Source organism: Lissotriton helveticus, chromosome 2_1 (assembly GCF_964261635.1).
Source record: "Lissotriton helveticus chromosome 2_1, aLisHel1.1, whole genome shotgun sequence".
NCBI classification, from domain to species: Eukaryota; Metazoa; Chordata; class Amphibia; order Caudata; family Salamandridae; genus Lissotriton; species Lissotriton helveticus.
Window position 1 is genome coordinate 1,896,585,583 of NC_136059.1, and position 25,964 is coordinate 1,896,611,546.

Below are 25,964 nucleotides of genomic sequence, written 5' to 3' on the forward strand. Positions count from 1 at the left end.
TGTGTAGATCTCAGGTTAATAGGGACTTATATTGGATGTCACTAACTAATTATTTCAGTTTTCTTGCTAATACATATGCAATTCTAACTTGTTCTGAAAATTTAAACCTCCGTAAGCTGTAATTTTCTCTGCTTTTTGCTATATACCGAATTTGTATTATAGTTCTAGTTGTAGTTTTTCTATTTATTGTGTAAGTTTCTTTTTTTGATACATGCTACTTTTCAATCTTCAATTGTATATTGGCATTATTTCCGTCCCTCTTTTTTGTACCTTTCCCTCTTCCCATTTAGAATATATAAAAGTATAAACAACTTCTTTGTATTTCATTTTTTTTAATATGCATATGTTATGTGTCTTCTTTTCTTCTTGTTATGTATATTAATTATTATACATTTTGACTTTAATAGAGCTGATTAAACTTTTAAAAAACTTGCCACTTGATACCATTAATAACATGAGGCTCATTTAGAGTCATGAAAAGTTAGACAACGGTCATCAGTATTAAAAGGTTTCCAAATGTATAATGTATCATGCATAGTTATGCAAGAGGGACACATTTTGCAACTTAACAAAATGTGTCACCCTTAAAAAGACCTCAGCAGTTTATGATATTTCCCATAAAAAAATGTGTCTAAAGAAGTTGTCCACAAAACCTTTTCCAAGATAATTTGTCTACATACATGTGGCTTGTACAATGTTGTCTTCCAATAAACCTACTTTTTTGCGGGGAATTTTCAGTCTTTCATTTTTTTATTGCTATTTTTGTGGAGTATAAAGGCTATAACAAATTTAGCACAATTGACTTCTTTGCAAATTTTGCAAATCCCTATGACTAATGTTATATTTTGCAATAAGGAAAGATTTAAAAAAATATATATTAAACCTGCAGTTGCTTCAAAGAGAAATTGCTTAGTAGCACTGATTTGAGTTTTGTAAAAAAAAGCTGTTAAACTGGTGGTTCTGTAAATGGGAGATACTTTTTGCCAGGTGATGCTGGCTATTGGCTCTGCAGTATATTTATAGTGATCCGACGTGTTCCCCGGACACCACAGTAGTTGTTATCTGAGTTTTCCTAGTTTCTAGTCTGCACTCATCGCCACTTCAGTTCCTCCTCCATTAATGCGGCCAAATATTAGAATTAACTACCATAAACCTACCAAGCCGTCTAAGCCCTGGCCTCTTTCCATTCTGCACCTTAACAGTCGATCTCCCCCATATTAATTTACCCCCTGATTGCCAGCCGTATGTATTCGTGCTCACTGGGGTACCACCCTGTAGGCCTGGCACCCATGAATCATACTATGAACTAAAAAACAAAACGATGTTTTGGCTTAACGAGAACAGACCCCTACCTAGCTCTTTGGATGGTGAGATTTTCCATGTGAGAAGAGTTGTCGGGGTTGGGAACAGGCCGAAGGACCAGACAGGTGACTGCATCCTGGTCAATTTTAGGGACGCCAGGGTCGCCAGCTGTATCTGCAACCTACAGCATGGCCCAAGGAACTTGGGAATTGGTACATACGAACTCAGCCACTTCCAAAGCTTCCCTGGGTCTCACCCCAATGCTAACCCTCGACCGGGGGGCTGGAGGGATAACAGGTCTTATTCCCAAGACGTCCAAGACTCTTACCAATGGCATATGACAAGGGGAGGCCGTGTAAATAGGCTGGGCCACGGCTGGTGACATGGCACTCTCTCCCCCGTCAAGAGCCCGCAAAAGGATATAGTCCTGTCTGGGAATAGAGTGATAACTGAGGCGCTGGTGGGTGGAGTATTAGATCAGTCCTTCCATGTTCCCGGAACATCTGACCTTGAGATCATTCACTGGCCAGGGGAGAGGGCGGACAATTTTAGAGAGATTGGTGCTGGGCCTAGACCATCCGATATACCGTCCCCTCTTGAGGAAGGGAACACGAATAATGCCGTGAGGATCCTCAGTTGGAATATAGCAGGTATCTCTAAGAAACTCGATGTCCCAGATTGGAATTTATTCATTGAGTCCTTTGGGATATGTATTTTCCAAGAGACATGGAGTGTGGAACCCCGCCATAAGGTTGGATATTCTACCTATTATGTACCAGCAACCTCTGCTCATCTTGGAAAGGGTCGCCCCTATGGAGGCCTTCTCATTTGGTTCAGAATCTCCCTGGGCTGTTACATTAGACAGTTAGTATCCAACTCACCTGATCTACTTAGACAGTCTGTTAGGGGTCCTCGGAGAGGACGGTCTTTGGAGATATTTAACATCTACGCTAGAGGCACAAAAGGTGGTTCCCAATCCCCTACAATCTCTACACTTGAAGAGGAACTCAGCAAGTGCACTAGGAGTCCGTATGTTCTCGTCGCGGGGGACCTCAATTGCACCTTTGAGCCCCTTGCGGCTGAGGACATCTTGGGCATCTCCGAAGAGGATGCTAGAAGGGGTATCCCTGCTCTGTCCATCCCGCCCATTAAGAGATGGTCTCAGAGGACTATACAGTTGAATACCCTAACTCTGGATTTTGGCTTAAGGGCAGCGAACGGCAGAAAGTTATCGGACCCTTCAGGTGCCCACACATTCAACAGGGTAGACCACTCCTCAAGGATAGATTAAATCCTACTTGAGTTTAGGCTATGGAGTGACTTACGTGAAATGGAAGTTTTTTCCACGACAGATAGCGACCACAATCCGCTATCATTAAGTTTAGAATCCTTGTGGCCGCCCCTAGACGACTCACCTGAATCACCACCTAAAATAACCTCAGAAGTTTGTCTAGCTAAAGAAGGGAGGTGCCTCAACTGGCGCATGGTTGCCTTAGATGAAGGAAAGATCCAGAATATAGAGGCCACGATGGCAGCAGCCGCGACTAAGCTGGACACCCTTATCCTGGATCCCACAGAGGTTCTCGGGCATTTTTGTAACACGACCAAAGCCTTCGGAAACTTATTTATAAAATCCACGTGGTGCTACTCAAGATAGGGCCCCCCTGAAGCAGAAGGGCACCTCAGGCTGGTTCACTAAAAAGTGCTGCGTGATGAAAACAGCCCTGGTGAAGGCAGTTAAACTGAAAGATCAAGAACTAATCCGGGATGCCAGGAAAAGTATAGGCTTTCTAATCATGAGGCAAAGAGGGATTATGACGACAAATTCTGGTGCGACCTACTGAAAGCCAGCGCGGGGAGGGACTCTTGTGGCTTCTGGAATCCAATAAGGACTAGGAATAGGCCTGATAGCAGCCTTATTGCGTGTAACATCACAGGGCAAACATGGTTTGATCACTTCTCCCTCCTCTACTCCACTAACATTGCTGAGGGGCCTGAGCTGTTTAAACCATCTTTTTTGGGTACCTCTGAGGAGAGCCTGGACAGCTACTTTACTTCCAGAGAGGTGGAGGTCAAATCTCTAGTGCCCAACAAGGCAGCGGGCCCAGACGGGATACCTGGGGACCTGCTTCGCCTTAATCCCAAAGAATGGGGGAGGCTTATTTCATCCTTGCTTAACGCTAACCTTCACGGTACGGCGATTCCAGAAACCTGGAAGGGGGCAGAGGTCGTCCTGATTTTTAAAAAGGGCTGTCGGGATGACCCAGCAAAAGCCTCATAGATTCATCACAGAAGGTTGCCGGTAAGGTGATCTTAGGGAGAGTACTCCAATGGGAAGCAGAGAATAATATCCTCTCCGAGTTCCAAGCAGGCTTTAGGTCAGGAACGGGCACCATTGAGCAGGTCTTTAGACTAATGCTTATTTACTGGAAGGTGGTACTTTTAGGCAAGCGCAGTCTTTATCTCGGCTTTATCAATTTAAAGACTGCCTTTGCCCTGATGCCGAGAGACCGCTTATGGGGGGTACTCGCTGACCTGGGGATCACGGATTACATCTTGTCCCTATTGATGAAGTTGCATATGGGGAACTTTGCCCAGGTGAGGTGGGGTATTCAGGGCCAAAAGACCGCCAAAATTACGGTGAATAGGGGGGTCCGCCAGGGATGCGTTCTTGCCCCCACTCTGTTCTCCTTGTATGTTAACGGAGTGGTGGAGCATCTTCTGAATAAACCATCTGACGCTCCGTCCCTGGCGGGTAAGAAAATACCCACCCTCCTATTCGCCGACGATACCCTCCTCATCTCAAAGTCACCCATGGGCCTACAGATCCTCCTAGATAACTTCCAGACCTTTTGTTCCAGTAGGGGGCTAAAAATCAATACCGATAAAACTAAGTACTTGGTATTGAATCCACCGAGGAAGCTTGGCCGTCCCCCAGTATTGAACTGTGTGTCCCTGGAAAGAGTCAAGGAATTTGATTATTTGGGTATTCGTCTGTCTTACTCCATGCAGTGGAGCTCCCATCTCCAAAAACTGTTGTTGGGCCACAAAAGGGTCGTTGGGGCACTTCTCAAAGAGCAGCGCTCTTCTTCATTTAAACCTATTGCCCCTGTGTTGGACATTTATAAAGCAAGAGGAGTAAGTGCAGCTTTATACGGGGCAGAACTCTGGGGTGCAAACAAGATCAATCTTCTTTCCAGATCAGAGAACAAATTCATGAAGGATTTAATGTTTCTCCCTCAGAGCACAACAACGTTACCCCTGCAGCTGGACATGGGATGCCACTCAATTGGAGACCAGGCCCGCCTTCGACAGCTACTTCTATGGGCCCGCCTTTGGAGGGTCCCCGAACTAGCAAGTTATGCTGAAGGGCTGTCAGAGGTGCTGTCGATGCCGGGCTGGTCTAAAATAGGGTGGCTTAGCAACGTTAAATTCCTGCTTGAAGATATGGGACTTGGGGGCGCATGGACTTCCAGAAGTGCCCCTCCGAAAGTCGCCCTCAAGACTATTTATTGGCAGTGGGTAGCCAACAAGCTAAATTCCAACCCCAAGGAATGTAGAACAACCAAGGAGTTCCTCAAGATTAAGGACTTGCCCCAATATGATCCCTACCTGGACTTGATCTCAAAGCCTATTGATAGAGCCTTGTATTTTGGATTTAGGGTGGGCCTGCTCCCCCTGAGAGAACTGACGGCCCGCTGGAAAATCCCGAGGCAAACTGTTCCGTTTTGCATATTTTGCACATCTAGAGTGGAGTCTGTTGCCCACTTTTTATTTGAATGCCTGGCATACAAATCCCCGAGATCTAGGTGGCTAAAACCACTATGTAGGGGGTTGGCGACAAGACACTATATAGTCGCTCTGCGTATCTTAATGTCAGACACTTGTCCGCTGATTGAATGTGGCATGGCTAAATACTTAGGCTGGACGTGGTCAATTAGACTTAAACGGCTAAAAATTATTGTTTAATTGTGGACCTTTTTACGTAATTTATTGGAAAACATTTTATATTAACTGTGTAGCCAATGGTTTTTTAATGTACTGGCTTTTTCGCTTACTGTTTTGTAATGTTTTTAAGATATCTTTTTTTATTGAAATAAAGCTAATTGACTGACTGACTGACATTCTGCACCATAACAGTCTTCATTGCACTGTTTTGTATGTTTCATACATGGCTGTGTTAAGAGCATCATTGTATTTATCCATAACACATGTATACTCACATTTGCATTCTTACAATCTGCATTGGACTTTATAATAGCTTTGATGGTTGCACCTTAGAGTCTCATGAAATTGAATTAGAATAAGTTAGTGATGTACAGTAAGTATCATATTTCAAGTAAATAGGCTCATTGTGCACAACATGGATCAGAGTGTGAATTCGATATTAGGGCACTTGCTTTCCATGAACCACTAGCCACTTAGGGCCTAATTATGAGTCTGGCGGCAATAGAACCACCAGACTTGCGGGCATGGTGGTGGATGTCCAATCACCACCGCACCGGCAGTCCGACCGCCCGATTACAACTTTAGCAGTCGGACGGCCATTGCACTGCCACAACCACCAAAGAAGCACCGTTCCCTGGTGGTGGCGCTGCAGTCAGGAGCTCAGCAATATGCTGGTGGTGCCGCTGTGGCACCGCCACGCGTATTACGAATTTCAGGACCGCCAGAGGTGTCATGGAGGTCTTTACTCTATGAAAAGGTTGGCAGTCTGAAAACAAAAGGGCCCCCTTTGTTGCAAATGTGCGTGGGGATGCATGCAGCCCAGTTCCTGCACAGACATGGAATTTGCAGTCCATGCCGTGCAGGAACTGTTTTTGGTGTTCTCATTACAGTGCCCATTTTCAGAGGCACCGCCACAGGACCACCAAAAAAAGCCCACCAGACACGAAGAAATGTGTAATCTGGCGGGTGTTGCACACACAGGTCTGTTCCCACACTGCCAAACTCGTAATCGGACCCTTAGACATCAGTAAGACTATTTATCAGTCCCTACACAATGCAGAGCATGTGTTGCAACACATACAGAAATATAGGTGCAGTGAAGGACTACAAAATACATTGTAATCATTTGGCCCTCCCCACCCATTAATGCTGACATTGGAAGATAGGTTGATTAATCTTGCACTTCACTTTATGTAGACATGATTTCGTTTGCACTTAGCTTTAATAATACTCTACACTCGTTCTGTTTAATGCAAGTTTGTTTTAGTCAAGCACAGCTCTTTGTGTCCATCTTTGGTGTTGGTAACTGGTTGGTAAATCTGCATTGTTACTTCTGTGTTCATAGGAGAAGGGTCTTTCTTCCTCTGTGTCTTGACCACTTCACACCAATCATGAGCATGCACACCCTGCCCTGTCGTCCTGTCTTTTCGTCTGCCCCTCTCTCAGCCAAACTAGTTCCCCTCCACTTCCTTAGAAGCAAGCAATTGAACCGGCTAGGACCTGCGTGATCCACCTCAGTGACTTCTTCATTGTGGCTGTGCCTAGTTCAAGAGGGCCATGGAATCAAGAAGATTCCAGAGTAGTCAAAAGAGGATCTTGTGCCCTCAACATGCACCCCTTAGCTTCAACAGTGCACTGTGTGCAGCTCAAGGAGCTCGGTTTTGGACACTGCAATGGACACTGAAAAGCGCCATGGAAATGGCCAGCAGAAAAGCTCCAGGCCACATTACCAGGCGTGGATGCATAACAGTACAGTGTCCATTATCATAGCATATTAATCCAAAGTCAGCTGAAAGGGTATTAACAATCGATTCCCTTACCACCTTACAATACATGCACCTGGTACCCTATTCAAGAACTGCCATAAAGAGTTATATTGTGCTTGATTGTAGCTCGTAGCTTGAATTCTGACGTCAGCAAAACGTAATATAAGAAATCAAATGGATTAGTGTTTTTGTGAAGTTCTGACAGGCGTTGGGTGTAATTCATGCAATACAAACCACACACAAAAAAAACTAAAAAAAGATGGGAGACAGCATCACCGCTCTTTTCCTAGGCAGATGGCCCATTTCATTCTGATTAATGAAAGTGGATAGTGGTTAGCTGGGCCAAACCTTGAAAATCATCATATACCCCATACAGATGCACCAGTGGTACTAGGCGTCTGTTAGGTTTTTCCACCACATTTTGCATTTTAAAGGGAAAAAAAATGTTCATTGATAGTCTATGAATTGGCATGTTAAAAACATTGAACATATAGATAATAATTGTATCATTCTGTATATAGTGTATACGCTTTTTGTCATACGCCCAACTGCTGGCCAGGTATTAAAGTTGCAAAAAGATCAACATGCAATTAGTGTTGAACTACTCTCCTAAAATGGCTGTCTTCCATGACCCCGGAAGCGAACGTCCCATCTTCATGGTGCAGGCAACATACAGCATCGCCGCAGTTGTGGCCTCGTCGAATAATGTCGGCCATCTGGGAGAATTACCACTTGTCAGACCGATCCGGACGATGCTGACAGACGAAGAGTGCGTATTATACTCAAATGCGATTCCACAGCTGTTGGAGGAATTAATTTCCCTGTAGAATTGTCTATATATCTGGTTCTTTCCAGCGAGTTCCCCACTGAGGATGCAGAGAGGAAGCAACAGGACAGCACCTGCTACAAAAACGTTGCAGGAAAACATTTATGCAACGAGTTACAAGTGCGTATCACTGAGAAAGTCTCCCTTCCCTCCAGCTGCGGAGATGAAGTAACTCTGTTTAGGGCTTAATTCGATTCTTTGGTTGGAAATAAATATCTGGCGGATGAAGACCCTGACAGTCTCCCAAAAAAAACCTCGAATTTCTTGTATGAATTCAAACCTAACAACTGTAAATATTGTCTGGTGAAAGGTCTGGGATTAGAAAACGTAAGCACCACACGACAAAGAAACCAATGTAGAAAGTGGTGTTTTCGCTCTGCAAGGTGTCATGTTACCTCTTGACCAAAAGTGCTTTCTTTATGACAGACTAACAAAGGTTTCCCTCCTATATGCTGCTGCCAAGACACAAAACTAACAAGCATTTGCAATGCAATAGGGCTCGCTTTTGCGAGAGTTTAAGTTTAAGTTTAAGTTTAAGTTTAAGTTGTAAATGACAAGATGCATCAAAGAAAATACCGGGAGCAAACGGGCAGATTCTCAGAATCTGGCCGTTTGCTCCCGGTATTTTTGCATTTGGGATGCATCATCCCAAATGCAGAAATCGCAATTCAAGGAATCTCTAAATAGCGATTCCTTAAATTGCTCTTGCATTTAAGGAATCCCAAAATGAGATTCCTTAAATGCAATGCATGAAACCCCCAAAAATAGCGAATTCGCTAATAGGGGGAGCAAATTACCATGAAGTTGAACTTTGTAGTAATTTGCTAAAACTTTGAAAAATGCACTTTTGTGCATTTTTCAAAGTTACATGTTGCGCACACACATGCCCTTAGGGCATGTGTGTGTGTAACATTTGTGCACAGGTCCATTTCAGGGGTGCAACAGGGTGTCCTTTGGACACCCTGGCACCCTTGAAATAGCAGAACATTAGCGATTCGGTAATAGCTAATCGCTAATAAGGAATGGCTTTCCCATTCATTCCTATGGGCCTAAAGGCCCATAGGAATGAATGGGAAAGCCATTCCCTATTAGCGATTAGCTATTACCGAATCGCAAATAAGGAATCTGTAGGAATCGCTAATAACATTGCGATTCCTACATGCATCCCGTTTTGCGAGTCTTTAATAGCGGTTCCTTAAAATTCGCTATTAAGGACTCGCAAAACATAACTTTGATGCATCTGCCAGAATGCCGTTTACTTATCTGTTTTGCTAATTAACACATACATTAAAGGCATTGTCATTTACAATGTCAATAGCTCAAAAACTTGTAAATGTGAGGCCATTCAAAGAAGTGTCGCCATTGTCCCGGGCTGCTCAGAAAGTGAAAGCGTGCATGGAGGGCTGAATGTTCCAGGAGAGCATGTTGTGCCAGCAGTAGGAGAAACTCTAAAATAAAATAGTGCTTACAGACTAAAAAGAGACGTATGGTGTAACAACCGAAGTAAAAGGGCCAGTCCTCTTGGGAGGTTACAAATGAAGACAAGGCGGTACTAAGGAGGTACTAACAAGCCTATTAACGAATCAGAAGCCAGCATTTACAAAGGGCGATTACACACGACAATGACAAATATGGGCGGAGAGAGGGCCGGGCTTCTATGCCATACTCCAATACAGCATGCTGCAGAGCAGCGCTTGCGCTGCCCAGGCTCGATCTGCTAAAGAATGACAGAAAGGAGGTGTTGGCAGGTGGTCTCAGAAATACTGTTGCATGGCAGAAGGGCCCTAATGCAGGCCCCTACTGCCTCAGGGGCCCAGGAGGCCTCCAACTCTTCAAGGAGGCTCTCGATCCAGCTGAAAGCTAATGTATATCTCTAAGATATAGAAGGCTCAAGGACGCCTCATCTCATTCTGCAGGGGTCTCATCAGGAAATAAGAGGAACAGAAGGAAGTGACAGCATAATCCTATCCAGACTGACCATTAATGTCACTGAGCTTTTCCTCAAGATGATGGAGCTTCACCGGACCGGTTTTGCAATTCCAGGGCCACCACAGGGCGCTCTGTCTCTTTATTGCAGCTGGCACAGCAGAGGCATCATTAAAGAGATGAGGGAAAGAGATGGAGGGAAATTAAAGGAGGAAAGAGAGACGATTTTGCGAGATATGGAAGGAGAGAGAATGGAGCGAAGGAGAGGAGAAAAAAGATGCATGGAAAAAGGAAGAGAGAGGGGTAAACAAGAATGGGGCCCATCTGAATATTTGTGGCAGGGCTGTTTTCAGTGCCCTGAGCATAATGAATGTATTCCATTTCTTGCTACTCCCCACGCCTGCTCCTGATTGCATCACTCAATTTGTACACCTTTTTTGCCTTACTCTTCCACGAAGGACCAACCTGGTCTTGATTTACCTACAACAGTTGAAGATTATTTTCTGCTGTTCATAGTAATGTTCGATGTAACAAACAAGCGGTCAGCAACTATTGATTTTAGCTCTTTTATTTACCTTAGAGCAAATGACATAAATTGTTGCCTATTGAAGCAGACGCACATGCCGTTTTTAACTCCCACCATTCTGATGCTCAAAGTGCAAATATGTTGCGTTTAAAAAGTGACAAATGTAGGGGCCACCTCAACTTCCTTCAAAAATGAGCACACTGTCTGTATTTGGGCAATCCTGCTGTTATGCTGCAACCGTGTTGCGCATCCCCTTTTCATGCTCTATGACGTGTCAGCTCCTAAGATCTTAAAATCGTCCTGCATACATGAGAACTGGGCACAATGGGGTCTTCATAGTCAATGATGACCGCTTACTACAGTCATGGTGGATGATTCAAGTGCTTCCAGCACTTGCCCAAGGCTAGAGCGGGCCAAGAGCTGACCCGTCTGCGCTTGTCTGCGGCCGAACAAGGCTGGACTGGGCCACCTCCATTGGACCCATGGCTGCTTATTCTCTCGGATATGTGACTGCCCGAGGCCACCCGGTGGCCGTCAGGAGGGCGGGCCCTTAGTCACAGAGGGCTGCCCCCGCCCCTTGCTGTGGTCAGCCACCCCTCCCCAGGGCAGGCGGTGCCCGGCTGGAGGTGGGCGGGACGGTGACGCGCGTCCGGGGCGGCAGGTAGGGAGAGGGTATATCTCTCCCCCTCGCCATTGTTGTGGCCTCTTTGCCGCTCCGGACGTCGCGCGTACTACTTCGGGACACTCTTTTTCCTCGTCGTTTCCGGCCTAGGGGGTCGTGCCGAGGAGCTGCTGTGGTTGTAAGACGTCGTGTTCCCGGTCCTTCTCGTTTACGTGGTGAGTGGTTTAGGGACACTCTTGTCGTCCTCGTTTTGGTGGCCTAGGTGGTCGTGCCGAGGAGCGGCTGCGGTTGTTCTTTTTAGACGTCATTTCCCTGATCTGTCCCGTTTAGGTGGTGCGTGGCGGGGCATTCCCCTACGAGAGTGCAGGCGCGTGGGGCGTTACACTGTGCCTAGTCCTGGGACTGTTGGTGCGTCCCCGATTATCTTGGCCTGGGCCCTGAGTGCAGATTTTAGCAGGTTTTGACACATTTCTCCTCGTGCCCCCCCGGGGGGGTTCCCCGGGGGTGAATGGCAGGGGCGGGTGGATGTGCTTGCCGGGTGGCCCCTCCGGGATGTATGCCACCATGTTTCAATTACGATCACGATTTAAAGATCGAGTTTTCTATTCATTGCAAATGTTATGGTCTGTCGATTTAACTTCTTTCCTGGCCCTGCGGCCCTGTCTTCTCAGGCCGCCGCTACTTAGGCCTTCAGTACGGAAGTCGGAAAGCCTTGTCATTAGTCAGGATATGCTTGTTCGCTGCGGGGTATTACCGTGCACATTGTATTTATAGAGATTTCAAATGTATAAAACCGTTGATGCTCATTCTGCTACGCTGTCGTCCTGCCTCTCCTCATGTTGCTCATCTGTACAATGTTGGGTGAGTCAGCCAAGCGCTTGAATAGGGTTCATTTTGTTTATGCTGTGCTTGCGGGGGATTATTGCAAATGTTCACCGTTGACGCTCGAACATAGGTCTTGTATAGTCCGTCAGTAGTGTTGCAAGGTAGAACTTAAGTTAAGTAGGTGGCGTACAGTAACCGCATAGGGGGCCTCGAGGGGCTTAGTTCTGGTCTCGGCGCAGCTCCTGAATCGGCAGCCAATTCAATGGGATCCCCTGCTCCCGTCACCACGTGTACAGTTTTCTATTAATGCGCTCACTAGGAGCGATCCTGTGCTTGTGCCACGTGTTACAACCTCAAGAGTGATGAGGCTTGGTCAATCAGCAGCTCTAATATTAGTTTGCCACAAAATGAGTGTCTTTTCAATTTGTTCACGTGGTATTGCATATTGCAGCGCTATTTGTAAGCCTATTACGTGCGCAATTATGTTACTGGTGTCCGTATTTACAATGGTGAATAGTATCATTAGGCTATAGTATAGCGAGGCCCTTGGCTCTGTACCGATTCGCAGCTACGCAATCACGTGAGGTCCCCGTACAGATCTGTTTTGAGGTCATTTATGTTGCAGATTGATCCTTTTCTATCTCTCCGGGTCCGCTGTAGACGATGCACGAGGCATCAAGACGGGAGCAACCCTTGTAGCTACATGTTCGCCATGATAGCCCTTTATTTGCATGGAGAGGTGTACTGATAGGTGATTTATTGCGTACGGCTCAGATTTGTAAGGATGAATAGATGAATGCCTTGTACCGGTTTACGGGTGCGAGATTATGATGAATAGGTGATACTGCTACCTATAAATCCAAGGTTGCCTCTGTTTCCGTAATGCGTGGTATAACGGCAGTTACATGTTCTATGGACAGGAGTACTGATCAGTTGTGACGGTTTGTTTCGCTCGGCAGCTGTATATGGTGGCACAACATGGGCGTTCGTGTGTCTTTGTGCGTCTGCCTCCCCTTGCATGTGAGTCTCAAGGCCTGTTTGCACAGGCGTAGCCGGGCCTTAGTTTGTTGAGGCACATTTTTGGTGTTGGTGGGTGTGTGAAGCGGAGTCTTGGCCCGAAGACACCCCCCCTCGTTCAGGTTGGTTTGAGGACACACGGTACACGTGATAACTCAGCGAGTGGTCACCCCCCACTCTAATTCTAGGCTGACCGAATTTTGGGGTATGGCGTGGCCAGTTTTATTATCGTCCATGCAATTTGTATTGCGCGGTTTCACACGGAGGACTTCAGAGCGCTTCATAACAGGAGCGAGAATGACACGCGTGGCGGGGAATTAAGGCAAGTGTACAAGCTCAAGGCATACGCTAAATGACATGAGGCAGAAGTGACTCTTGTGAGCAATGAGAGACAAGAGGTAACAAACGTACATTGCAGGGGCGAGATGTGGACAGGTTATATAAGCGGGCAAAGTACAAGTAGAGTTATAATACTGGCTGGGGCGCTCTTCCTCGGACCTGAGGGACCTGGGTTCTAGCCTCGGTTGTGTCGCGAAACTGGTGTGCCCTGGGCTAATCTATTATTTCCCCGGCCCACGGTACTTGGCTGGGCTGCATGAATCATTGTGAGAGTGTATGTGGCAACCTCGGTTCGCACGTTTAGGGACATTACTTATGGAAGCTGCTAAAGCTATGTCCCAGCCTTCCTTTTCTATCGCAAGGGTTCATGGGTAGTGACCCCCCTATTCATGACTTGCCTAAGTCGTTTGGGTCGAGTTCGCGCGGGTTAACCTGCCGTTTCTTGCCTCTAGGCCGCGTTCTCAGGCAGGAATTTTGGCCTACACTGCTGTGTGGCGAGTGCGTGCTGGTTAATTAAGGGTACGGCTGAAACAGTGGTACTTGTCCGAGGATCGCATTTGCATGCTGCAAGGTTGGCCTATTCATTAATTTGTGCTGAATTTCGCGCTGCATTAGTATGGTTCCCGGTCGCCGGATCGCGTCACGTGCAGTTACTACAGTCACATCAATATGTTTGTGCTGCGTTCGCGCTGCCTAATTATGGTTTCAAGTCGCAGGATCGCGTCACGCAGTGATTTCGGTCTAATCAGTGGTTCGTGCTTTAATTGAGGTTGCTTGTCGCAGGATCGCATTGTAGTGCAGTGAATTTGGTCAAACCCACCTACCTTGCATGGGCCGTGGTTTATAAATGAATGACTGCTCATAAGCGTTTCCTCGTGGGCCGAGCTTGCACTCCCGACGCGGGTGCTAGACCCAGGTTTCGAGCTGTCAGGTTGCGTCCAATTAGGTGATCCTGGTCAAGCGCTTTCACAGGCAGGGATTTCGGGCATTTCAGTTAGTTTGCTGAGCTTGCGCTGCCTTTTGGGGCTTTCTGCCAACTTACTTACCTGGCATCGTACGGGATCTTAGTCTAGCTAAATAGGGAGGATGGGTTCTGGGTCGGAGCTCAAACTTCAATCTGGTGCTCACCTCTCCCGGCGGTCCCTCGCCCCGCGCGTCTCCCGGCGGGGAGATGAGTCAATCTCCTCATGCATGCTGCGCTGTCCGAGATGCATCTCACGTGGCTGGTGTCGCACCGGCGGCGTATCGCTATATTCTCCAGCCGGCTAGAGGTGAATGGTACAGTGCTCCTATGGCCCGGCGGTTCTACTGTGACGGTTATTTTATTTCGCGATGGTGAGTATCCGCACCCCTATAGCGGGAGATAACACATTTATTTGGGGAGTACTGGCACGCTTCGAAGCGAGCAGGTGCTCCGGCCCAGGGTACCTGCACTTCGTTTCAATTTCAAGCACGGGAAGAGAGGCCCCTAAGTCTTTTGTTCCTCACGCTGGGGTCCTCGGACATCCGCAGAAATCCTAGGGTCCCAGCTGTCTTTGATTTGGGTCTGAGCGCGCCACAACGTGAACAGTACCGATAGGGGAGGGCAGTTTTGGCGAACACGTTTCAAGCTAATTACAGACCTGTTCTCCAGGGCATGCAGTACACGAGTTGCCGTACAGGACTTTTCAGGAGGAATGGGTCAGGCGTGCTTGCTAATAGAGCGTACGGGTGCAAGTTGTGGGGTGTTTTAAGAGTGAAGTGTAGTGCGCAGTTTCAGTAGTGGACCAAACACTGAGAGAAGGTTAACACGTCGTTGTGGCAGACTCTCTTACCACAAGAACACCCTGGGAGGTCCCTCCAGAGTCAAGGAGATTATTATTTTCTAGATGCAGAGGCTCCTTTTAGACTATAGCAAGGGCATGGCAATTCAGGCGGAGGGGGTCATGGGATGAAAAGTAACAAGTGCAGCAGTCATTTTATTTACCATTAGAATAAGTAATTGTTTCCACCTGTCCTGACTCCTTATGTGAATGTATGTGGTCGACCTGCTTCTCGCTACTGTCAAACAGGCTTATACTGGTCTGTGTGCGGCAGTTTGGGCCTTGTCCCATTACAGTGAATTCTCATTGTCTTATGAGGGGGGACAGGGCTCTGTTCAGGTTTTGTCTTAAAGGCAGGAACCTCTGGAGATCCTATCTGCCCACTTGTGGGGCCACCTGAGGAGCATCAGTATGTCACCATAGCAAACTGGCATTTGTGTGGGCCGTGGGCGCAGCTGGGCGGTGCGAAGTCCAGCAGATGGGGTGTTGCTTGCCCCCCTCGAGTCGCAGATCAAGGGGCAGTTTCTTGGGCAGGCTCCGCCTTTTTCAGTGCGCAGAGATCATGCATGCGTAGTTCAGGGCGCGGTCTATCTATTGAACTGCACTTAAATATGTCCACCAGTACTACAAGTCAAGCTTGTCCATTTCTCTAACGCCGGTGGAGGGCTAGCAACCTTGGGGGCTACCAAGCGAACTAGGGCAGGTGTTGTTGCACTTCGTAGGTCCCTGGATCAGCAGGTAGGGTTACCCGGGATAGGACGTCAGCTTTAGCGTTAGGGGATTTGTGACGTGGGTACATTGTATATACATCACGGCTATTTCCTCCAGGTAGTACCGCATTGGTCCATGTTTTCCATACGAAGTTTATTGGGGCAGGGGAGAGGCCCTTTCATACTTTTCGCCGGCCTTTCAAGACAGCATTACACATTTGGGTCTTCAAACATGCTTGCTGTTACTACCTCCGGTATAGCTTACGCTCCATAGCTTGGGGCCGGATGTAGCAGGGGGCCTCTCAGCAACGGCGGGCGCCGAGCTGTTCGCACGACAGTAGTTGTGACATCCTCCTCTGTCATGCCCTTGGGTAGGTATGTATACAAGCAGCAATTTACCACAAGCACATGTCCCAGCGGGCGGCACTTTACCTCCTCCAGATAGGGCCGGTAGGAGGCTGCACAGCATCTCGTGCAGCGAGTAGTTTGTGTAAATAAGCGATGGGATCGCTCTTATCAGTTGTTTTGTAACTCTTTAATGGCCGTGTGGAAACTCATCTTGGCACTTTAAGTTATACAATTACAGATTTTCTGTCTGGGCTCCTGCTGTGGCGCTCTTTTGGGAGGGGCCCCCACCTCTTCCCCCGCTTAGTGGGCGGGGGCTCACGTGATCTATCTGGTATCCTAACACCCCTATTGCTCGTTTTCTCTCAGATGGGTGGTGGCTTTGCTCGGTGGGCTCCCATCAGGAATTGGACACACGTTTCGTGTGGTTGGGCTCCCCTGGCGTGCGCTGGAACAGCCTCGTGTATGAACTTGAGTAACCTTTAGATCCCTCCAATTCTGGGGCCACCTTGGATCAGTCTAAAAATCCCTTATGGCGGGGGTTGTAGTCAACCTTGTAGACAAGCTATCCTTGAGGTAGCAGGGACTAAGCAGCCTCCAGGATAAATTAGGGGGCTTGTGATGCCAGCTGTTTTCATTTGCAATCCTGTATATCAAATGTAAGGCCACCACGCAAGTTATATACTATAAATGTATGTATTTCACACTAGTATATCCCTTTGTACTCTTCTTGAGCATGGATGCACAAGCGTTTATGCAAAGCACAGTACTGTTCATTTGGAGAACTGCGCTTAGGCAGAAGTTGTAAATTCTGGGTGTAGTCTGCTGATGCTTTGTGTGAAGGTGTGTGGTGGGTCTCAGTGGCTTGCGCTGGATCTCCTATTGTATAGATTATAGGAAGCGATATCAGCAGGGGAGGCCCCCTCATCTCCCGGTCTTTTCCTAGGGGTATGACCCCATGAACCTGGGATAGTCTACACTATTGCTGTAGCGGAATTTGTACCCTGGGGTGATATGCTGATTAGTGTCAGAGGGGCATTGGTTTCAGCAGGCATGCCATGATGCAGGTCAGGATTAAGGGGGCACTTGGTTCCAGTCAAAGCAACCCCTTGGTGGTGGTCGTTAGTCAACCTTATAGACAAGCTAGCTTAGAGGTAGCATGGCCTAAGCTGCTTCCAGACTAAAATCCCAAGAGGGCAGGTGAAGCCAGCGGTTTCACTATTTCAATCCTGTACTAGCATATGGAGGGACATCGCCCAAGTTATATAGTATAATATGGTTTATCCCTACAATTCCCCTGTGCTCTTTTGAGTATGGCAGCACAAGCGTTCAACGTAAGCACACTTTCTCGATGATTATGCAGGGGACGGCGTTGCAGCAGTAGCTGTAACTATACCTGGGTGTAGTCAGTCTGACGTTTGGTGTGAGGTTGTGTGGTCGAGTTTCAGTGGCATGTGCTGGAATGCCTATTTATGATACGAAGGGCCTTCAGCAGTAGGGGCCCCTCCTCATCTCTTTGTCAGTTACCTGGTAGTATGACCTCACGAACCGGGGATGGTTACACTAATGTTGTTTAAGGAATAAGGACCCGGGGGTATCTGCAGATTAGTGGTAGAGGGGCCTGGTTTTCATCTGACATGTAATGTTCATGTCAGGATCAGGTCACTTTGAGGTGGAAAGGGTCCACCGCTCACCTGTCGTTTTGGTCTTGTTCCTATTGGACTGACTAGAACCTCTGCAGAGCTAGGGTTGCAAGGTTCCCTAAGTAGCGAAGTGGTGGGGGGCCCGGACGGTGACGGTGGCCGCCGGCCGGGCTGTGGCGGAGTTACAGGGCAATCCGGAAGCAGAGAGGTGCAACACTGTACTTCAGCGGGCACATAGGGGTGCCAGAGCCTAACCTAGAACCTCATGGGAGGTCCAGGAACCCATGTCAGCGCCCCAGTAGTCCTTCGGGCGGTTGTGGGCCTGTGCAACCGGGGGTTTGCCTAGATACGCCCCGCAAGGGGCGTGAGTAGTGTGATTACCATAATGGTGCAGCAGTTGGGTGGTTTGCCACTGTGCTGATTGGCTCAGCAGGCGGGCAGGTGGCGAGAATGCGGCCTGCCCTTGGATTGCCCGTAAGATAACCCACCGTGATTACATAATGTTGTATGTAATAATAACCCTGCAGCAACTTTTCCCAATCTTAACACTTTTGTCTGTGTGTTATTTGCGGGATGTTGGATATGTTGGGGCGGGGGGTTCCTGTTGCCCTGATATGACTATTACTGCTGCCTGTGACCAGAATCAGTTACTTCATTCGCGCCCCTTAAGGATTTCCCAATAATGGCATCTATAATTAGTATTTCAACTTATTCTATGGCCACAATCACTACAGAGATTGAGTGCATAGAAGAAAGTCTGGGGTTAACTTAAAAAATAGTAATAAAGGTTATGAATAATGATCAAGACCTGGACAACGCATGCGTGGCTACCACTATAACCTTTACCTTGCATCCTTTACTACGAAATACATAGTAAAGGAAAGTGAGTAAAAGGTCAAATAATAAAAAGGGGGCTTGGGGGGCTGGGGGGGTCTCCCCCCCAAACAAAAAACAAAACAAAGAGCGGGTTACTTACATAAAAAAACTCTCTTCAGTGCCTCTGACGTTCAAGGAAAGAGCCTCCCCAAAGATGTGGCGTGTACGTAATTATAGAAGTCCTTTTTTAATTTTGCTAGACGTGTTTTGACGCTTGTTTCCATGGTGGATGGAAGTAAGGGCTGCTGGTGAAAGGCGTGCAGGTGTCAGGTAAGAATATAATCTTTATTAAAAAAAAAATATATATTTAAGCCCACTTTATATTAAAGGAATTTATAAACGTAGGGTAATTTGTTGTTTTTGATTGTTAAAAAATCGATCTTTTGGTTTGTTCTGCAGTTAGGAATATTTTATTTAGCCTATCACTATCATTATGTAGATTTCAATGACATATGTGATTAAGGGACGTTAGATGTTTCGTAACTTTTTTTTGTTGCGATGTAAAATCATGCGTTCTAAAAAGCTGCGTGGTAAAGCCACTTGCGAAGTAAAATTAGCGTGGTAATGCCATGCGTGGTACTTGTTAGCGTTCTATAATCATATAACCTCAGTGAAGCTACCGATCGGTGATCTCTGACCCGCCGTTGGTATCCTGCAGCTGTGGAAGCCTCGTCTCCCCTGCGCGTTGGATGGAGGCAGGGGAGGCGTTGGGGGTGGGGGGGGGGTGCTGTGCTTAGCCCTGCCTGTGACTGGTGCCAAAAGAGCATATATAACTGGAGCTGAGGGCTATCTGGGTCCTTCTGTGCGGGCACCTACGCTGAGAGACCGCAGGTTAGCCGAGACCACTGTGGCCCTGGGGGTACGTTGAATACTGGGCAAGAGTGGTGTCCCCTGTGGTCAGACCCCGCAACCTCTGCTGGCGGGGGCCTGGGAGATTGAGGCGGTAGCTGCAGTTAGATGGGGGTGGACCTAGAGGTGACCGTCCATGTGGAAATACCCCTGAGATCTGAGATGAGGCAGTATTAACAGAATTGGCCTACGCTTGACCAGTTGGAGAGCTTGCAAAAGCACTGTCATTGGAGGAGCGCTGGTGGTTTGGACGCAGATGACTGGTCCTGGAGACGATCCTACTGCCCAAATGAGTAGTATGCTCATGGCTTGGGTGCAGCGGAGGACTGTGCTTTGGAAAGGAACGCAGGCGTAGGCGCAGAAGTGGCTGCTGGGAGTGTTTCACAGGGAGATAGCATTTGGGACGTGGTGAACAGACCTCTATACATTGCAGCCACCATATTCATCGTCAAGCTGTGTGGTACTAGCTCAAGAGAAGCGTCACCTCTAGATCGATGTCGTGAGGCGGGCGCCTCAAGCACAGCGTGCCTGACACAACGGCCCGCCCCCACAAACGAGAGCCAAGGTGGGCAAGATGGCAGGAGTTGAATCACAAGTCAATATGTCCAGTAAACTAGACGCCGTCCTGGCTGCTGTGGAAAAACTCACAGAAACCTTGAACCACACCCGCACAGCCTTGGAAAGCAAAATAGACAAAGCAGTCATAGACCTAATGCTCCTGCAAGCAGATCATCGCAAGCTGACAGACCGCACTGGCGTACTTGAGGTCTCAGCGGCAGAAATGTCACCTCTTGTAGCGGAAGCGGAAAAACATATCCAGCAACTCCTCAACAGAGTGGACTTTCTTGAAGATAGGGCGGAAGATGCGGAAGGGCTGACCCACTGCAGCAACGTGCGACTAGTAGGCTTGCCGGAGGGAACAGAAGGGAGGAATCCTGTCACCTACGCAGAAGCTTGGATGCGTGACCTCCTACCGGAAGGAACCCTGTCACTGCATTTTGTGGTGGAGAGGGCGCACAGAGTGCCGGCCAGGGCCCTGCCATCAGGATCCAACCCTAGATCGCTACTGATCCGGCTGTTGAACTACAGGGATCGCGACGCAATATTGCAGGAAACCAGGAAACTATATGACATTCAGGTAGACAATCATAAAATAATATTTTTTCCTGAATTCACCATCCAGGTGCAAACGCAGAGACTCTCGTACATGGCAGTGAAGAGGCGCCTCCGACAATATGACTTAAAATTAACCCTGGGCAAAGAACTACGCTCCGTTCGCGGAGCTTGCAGAGTTTTGGCAACTCCGCGTTCCACGGAGAACGCAAAGCTGTCGATTACTCCGCGATCCGGTGCGTAGCGTAGTTCTCACGCGCTGAATAACATTATCGCGTGCGCGGCAATGGCTTACCTTGGTTCTGCGTTCGCTTTTTCCTGGTCACGTGTGCCACCATGTTTGGAAACACTCTCGCACAATCCTGTGCGACTGTGCGAACGCGATAACGTCATTTGGATGCGCGATAGCGTCATAAGGATGCGCGAGGATGCTTGTTGGTAAGATCGAGTTGCCGAACACGCAGAAACTGCATTCTTGCACAGAATAACTAGCGAGCATGTTAAAACCATAATAAATTACCATTTTGGTTAGGAAAAAAAGCAAAAAAAGTAAAAACCTTAAAGTTGTACCTTTGGCTGTATCTTTTGGGGGGAAGGAGCCCTCTTTTTGTTTCTACTCTTGTTTTGAAGAGTAAGGAGGAAGGAGGAAGGGCCTTTGAGTTTACAACTTCCTGTTCCTGTCCACCAGGCTCCTCCCAGTGCTTTGTCCATGTGGTGCTCACTTTCCTTTGGATTTTGAGCTGGAAGGATCACTTTCTGTGTGTGTTGGCTGCATTACTGATTTTTCTTGGATTTATTGAGGACTTTTGGATTTGGAATTCTCTTTTTCAAGTAAGTTTGTGTAATGTATGAGTGAGTATGATGTAGACTTGTGTTTGTTTGATTAGATTTTTTTTTAACTACAGTATTCAATCCTGGAATTAAATTATTGATGGAGGCCTGTACTTTTATGAGGTCCCAACTTGTATTTTTTTTTTTTAATTTCATCCAGGCTACATAGAGAGGTACCCATGGGTCCAATCATGTTTCTGTAGTGTGTGTTTAAATTTTGATTCCAGTTTGTAAACAAACATCATGGATGGCATTGGATTATGTTCATTATGCAATAGCAATGTCTGTTGTGGAATTTCTGTTTGTGGAATTTGAAATGTTTTTTTTTTTTTTAAGCCAATAGCTGACCCTAGTACTCGATGTAGTTAGTGTGTAGGCATGCTTGAGTTCATTGTATTAACTTTCTGTGGTTGGCCTGGCCATGTGTTGGCGGCCATTTTATGTTTCCACTTTCCAGCCACTTTGCTCTTGCCATAGGCCTCCAACCTCGTGGCCTACTCTGCCAGTAGGCCAGAGGTACTACTCATAGGGTCATGAAAGTTAATTAACTGTTTTTGTGGTGTACCCTTATTTTGAAAATCATGGATGGCTTGGATTGATGTAGAAAATCTTATTTTTATGTGTGGGTTATTTCAGGTTTTGGGTGTGTTTAAATACTCTGTCAATTTCTGACATTAGGTAACCCTAGGAATACAGCTTGGGTAGTTTTGGTAACTTCGCACAGTGTGAGAACGTGACCTTACATTTTTTGTCTTGTTCGCGCACTCAATATACTTGCTCGGGAACGCGAAAACGACGTTTTCTTCCATTCGCGCTGCCGAACACGTCGAAAATGTTTAATGTGTTTCTTGTGCTACAAAAAGTCCTCATTTATGTTGTCATTTGGTTGTAGTTTTCTCTTTTTGGAGCATGGACCACTTCCATTTTCTGTCCTCTATGTAATGTTTTTTTGTTTATGGGTGGGGTGACCAATTTGGGCGGTGGTGGTGTGTCCATTTTGTGAAGCAAAGCATTGTCCCTTTGCCATAGGCATTATTGTCTGTCTTCTCTTTCTTGTCATGTTGTTGTTGGTGGCCAGGCCATGTGGTGGCGGCCATTTTGTGTATGCTTCCTTTGTGATTTTGCCATGTTGTTGTTGGTGGCCAGGTCATGTGGTGGAGGCCATTTTGTGTATACATTAAAGTTGTCCATGTTGGTGTTGGTGGCCAGGCCCTATGGTGGCGGCCATTTTGTGTATGCTTCCTTTGTGATTTTGCCATGTTGTTGTTGGTGGCCAGGCCATGTGGTGGAGGCCATTTTGTGTATACATCCTTTGTGAATTTTCCATGTTGTTGTTGGTGGCCAGGCCCTATGGTGGCGGCCATTTTGTGTGTCCTTCCTTTGTGCTTTTGCCATAGGCATCCAAGGTTTTTGACTATTCTGGCAGTAGGGCAGAGTTACTACTACTCATAGCCATAGGTGCATTAAAGTTAATCAACTCTTGACACGCGACATTACATTTTTTGTCTTGTTCGCGCGCTCAATGTACTTGCTCGGGAACGCGAAAACGTAGTTTTCTTCTCTTCTCGCTGCCGAACACGCCGATTTTGCATTCTCGCGGACAATATGTCCCGAGTTGCATAAAAGTTTCTCGAAAATGTTGCAGGTGTTTCTTGTGCACCCAAAAAAACAGAAGTTGTCATTTGGTTGTAGTTTTTGGAGCCTGGAACAATTCCTGTGTCTGTCTTCTTGTTTGTGGGTGGGCTGACCACGTGGGCAGCGGTGCGGCTACTTTGTGAAGCAAAACAAAGCATTGTCCCTTTCCCATAGGCATTTATTGTCTGTCTTCTTTTTTCTCTTTCTTTTCATGTTGCTGGGGGTGGCTAGGCCATGTGGTGGCGGCCATTTTGTAGGTACTACAGGCATTTATCATTGGTCTCCCAGCTTTTGGACTGATCTGACAGTAGGCCAGAGTCCCAGAGGTAGTAGTTAGCGGGGGTGCTGCCTTTATGTAGCTGTTTTAATTCGGTGTATGCAATTAACATCATTAGGGCATGTGTGTATGGCATTGCATTCCAAAATGTGTTGTCTGGGCAGGGGTTTGTTTGTATGTGTTTTTGCGGTGTTAGGTTTACAACCTCTGTCTTAGCCATGGGGTATTTTATTCCTTGCATTAACCTGTCATGTGCAGCAGGCATCCTCCTTTTTCTGTCCATATTGGTATATAGAGGCCTGCTTGATTTATTGGTTCTTTCTGGACTTCATGTGGCTTTGAGCTGTGGTGCTGGACTGGTATTATTAGTCTTCTGTTTTGTCTGTTATACATTGGCCTGTGTGTCTTTCAATTGTTCATGTTGCCTTACTGCTTGTTTGACTGATGTTGTTCTGCCTTCTTTACTTATAGGTGCACAAAAAAAGACTGAGGAGGTGCTGGTTGTTTTTTCATCCATCGCTCGTTCTACTGCCAGACGGACGTCCTTCAGTTGTACGCCACGTGTGGTGTGTGACTCATCTGACCAGACATCTCTGCAATTTGTGCTGCTGTGAGCTGACTGACATCAGAAGAAGATGGGCCCTAAGAAAGCTACCAGGTCCTCCACCACGAAGAAAGTTGCTGAGAAGAAGGAACAGAAGAAGGAAGTGTCACTTAAGTCTGGTATGGACCCCAAAACCTTTTTTGGGACCCCAAAAGGTACGCCTGCAGCAGCGGTGTCTGGGGTGCAAGCTGGGACCAGCACATCCGCATTAGTGGGGGCAAGCCAGCATCCCAGGGCCAAGCACATGATGAGGGTCGAAGAGGTAGCCAGCCTTCTGTTTGCGAGCAGTGATACTGAGCTTGAACTAAACGTATCGCTGTCTCAAAGTAGTACACAATCCACGCAAGATGGAAGTGCTCAACAACCACCGCCAGCAGTAGATGTTCAACAACCACAACCACCGCCCGCAATAGGAGTTGTTCACCCACAACCACTTCCCGCAACAGTTGTTGAACAACCACAAGCACCGCCCGCAACAGTTGTTGAACAACCACAACCACCGGCCGCAACATTTGTTGTTGAAGAACCACAGCCCGCAATAGTACTTCCTCAAGAACAACAACCACCATCTCCGCACGCAATAGTAGTAGTTGTTCCTCCCGAAGTCGGGGCAGTTCAGGAAGTAGAGCCTCATTCCGAGCAAGAAGAAGAGAAAGCCACTTCTGGAGGTGATCTATTTCCTTTGAATTCACCAAGGGAAAGGAGGGTTAGTGCATCGAGTTCTTCGCCAAGCATCCCTTCCGATGACCTTCACGGATTGGCAGCCACAACTATCTGCGCATTCAAAGGAGAGACATCCCAAGAAGACCAGGCTAGGAAAAAGGAAGTTTCCAGGCAGGCTTGAACTTATGGAGGCCGATGTAGGTGAGCAGGATACTGCTGGTGATAAAGACGGGTCTGACACTGTCATCATCACGAGCGTTATTCCTGGTGCAGAGGATGTAGAGACCAACATTTTCACCCTATCCAGAAATGCTGCAATTAGTGATGAGCAGGTAGCACGCATAACTCCTACACACTCAACACCCAAAGTAACACCAGCTCCCATTTTTTCATCAGCGAAGGCCCGGCAGCATCCGACATCCAGCAGAAGCGCCACTTCAACAGAAGGAGGTAGTGGCAGTACTAGGACTGAGCTGTCACATAGTGAAATTCTATCATAAACAAAATGGAATCCACTGGGTGGACGGCGGTTGTTCCCACAATGGTGGGGAGCAACCAGTGTTGTTAAAATACCCCTCACACACCAACAGGCCCCTTGGTGTCATGCTTCATCATCGGGGTCTTCGCAAACCTCTACGGAATGCGGCGTGCTACGACTTCACGACTACGCAGGAGCACTTTATAAGTGAACTATGTGTTAGGTGTGAGTGGATACAAAAATGTGAGTGGTGGGGTGAAAGTGAAGAATTAAAAAATACCTGGCACGTGAGTACTGAACATTTTTTTATTAAGTCTCCGGCTGGTATTGTTAAAAAGAGTGCTAGAGTGGTTGTGGTTTACTGATTAGGGTAACCCAACCAAATTAGTGCGTCGACATGTTTCGGAGTTTTAGAACTGTCTGGCTTCCTCCCCCTTCGTCGGAGCCGCGTGAAGGGGGAGGAAGCCAGACAGTCCTGGGAACAACCGTTGCCATATCGGGTAGAACGGACCCCTCAACACGCTGTGGCTCATGAGGCCATTGGACCTCTCTTAATAAGTATCCTGAATCGCCAATTGGGCGCAACGGACCTTACATCCAACATAGATATGTACATTATTCACCATATCTTATTTTTGTAGAGCACACTTTAAAATCTACACACATGTGAGTAAGGTGGGGATAAGTAGTGCATATTCCCGTCCTGAAGAAGGAGTTCTAAAACTCCGAAACATGTCGACGCACTAATTTGGTTGGGTTACCCTAATCAGTAAACCACAACCACTCTAGCACTCTTTTTAACAATACCAGCCGGAGACTTAATAAAAAAAATTTCAGTACTCACGTGCCAGGTATTTTTTAATTCTTCACTTTCACCCCACCACTCACATTTTTGTATCCACTCACACCTAACACATAGTTCACTTATAAAGTGCTCCTGCGTAGTCGTGAAGTCGTAGCACGCCGCATTCCGTAGAGGTTTGCGAAGACCCCGATGATGAAGCATGACACCAAGGGGCCTGTTGGTGTGTGAGGGGTATT